Source organism: Babylonia areolata, chromosome 27, assembly GCF_041734735.1.
Source record: "Babylonia areolata isolate BAREFJ2019XMU chromosome 27, ASM4173473v1, whole genome shotgun sequence".
In the NCBI taxonomy this organism is placed as follows: domain Eukaryota; kingdom Metazoa; phylum Mollusca; class Gastropoda; order Neogastropoda; family Buccinidae; genus Babylonia; species Babylonia areolata.
Window position 1 is genome coordinate 38,573,141 of NC_134902.1, and position 1,453 is coordinate 38,574,593.

The window sequence follows — 1,453 nt, forward strand, 5'->3', positions numbered from 1 at the left end:
GACGCTCTGGAAGAGTGATGGCCCTAGAGGTAACGCGTCCGCCTAGGAAGCGAGAGAATCTGAGCGCGCTGGTTCGAATCACGGCTCAGCCGCCGATATTTTCTCCCCCTCCACTAGACCTTGAGTGCTGGTTTGGACGCTAGCCATTCGGATGAGACGATAAACCGAGGTCCCGTGAGCAGCATGCACTTAGCGCACGTAAAAGAACCCGCGGCAACAAAAGAGTTGTTCCTGGCAAAATTCTGTAGCAAAATCCACTTCGATAGGGAAAACAAATAAAACTGCACGCAGGAAAAAAAAAAAAAAAAAAAGGGTGGTGCTGTTGTGTAGAGCAGCTTGAATTTCACACAGAGAAATCTGTTGTGAAAAAAAGAAATACAAACTCTCGTGTACTATCAACATCGGAGGACGTACCTTCACAAAGCTCCGATTTGCTGATGATACTGATGGGCTGGCAGGCAGTGAAGGATAACTGATCAGAACTGGTGAACCACTTGGAAGAAACATCAACCAAGCACAGAACAGATATCTGCGCCAAGAAGACGAAACCCCTGACATACAGGCGAGAAAACGGTTGAGACTAGCCTGTAGGTGGTGACTTGTCCTATGAAGAGAGTATCCCGAGTCGGGCCCTAGGAAAAAATAGAGAAAAATAGAGAATGGAGAAGAAACGAGAGGGCAAAACCGAGACAGAGGTAAAACTAAGAACTGTGAGGAGTAATCAGAGAGAAAAAAAGAACAGAGAAAAAGGTGAGCAATATTTACAAAGGAAAAGAAGGGGGGATGGTTAAACACTGGAAGGGGTGGGGGGGGGGGGGGGAGTGGAAAAAGAGGGTTGTGGTTCGCCAAAAGATGAAAAGGTGTAAGACATACAGCAAGGACCCAGTCTGCTCCATGAGGGGACATAACTACAGGCCAGGAAGCGTTCTGCAGTAAGTGACAGACACGTACACTACACTACACTACACTACACTACATCTTTATTCATCCATTCGGAATTCAAATTGTCCATCCACGGGCTCGTCACTCGCCTTTCATAATTTCCCAACCAACAGCCAAGTCCAACAACACTCACACCATGACAAAGGTTGGACAAAAGATAAAAAGAAGAAAAAAAAGCAACGCATAAAGCAAAATACACACATGCAAGTAACACGACACAGCAGTTACATTTTCCACACATACACCCAAGTCCCCTCACCCTCCACACACACACACACACACATCGGACATGTCAGACTGTGAGGCAGCACGATTATCTTACGTGAACAGTATTTTGCACGAGCTGCACTCACAACGAAGTATGAACTGCTCACAGGGAAACATTCGTTTGTATGCGCCTCTCTTTCTCAACTTTCTCTCCGTCTCTCGGTCTCTGTCTGTCTGTACTGTCTGTCTGTCTGTCTCTTGGCAAGGATTTCGATTTCACCCTGTGTGTGGGTGTGTGTGGGTG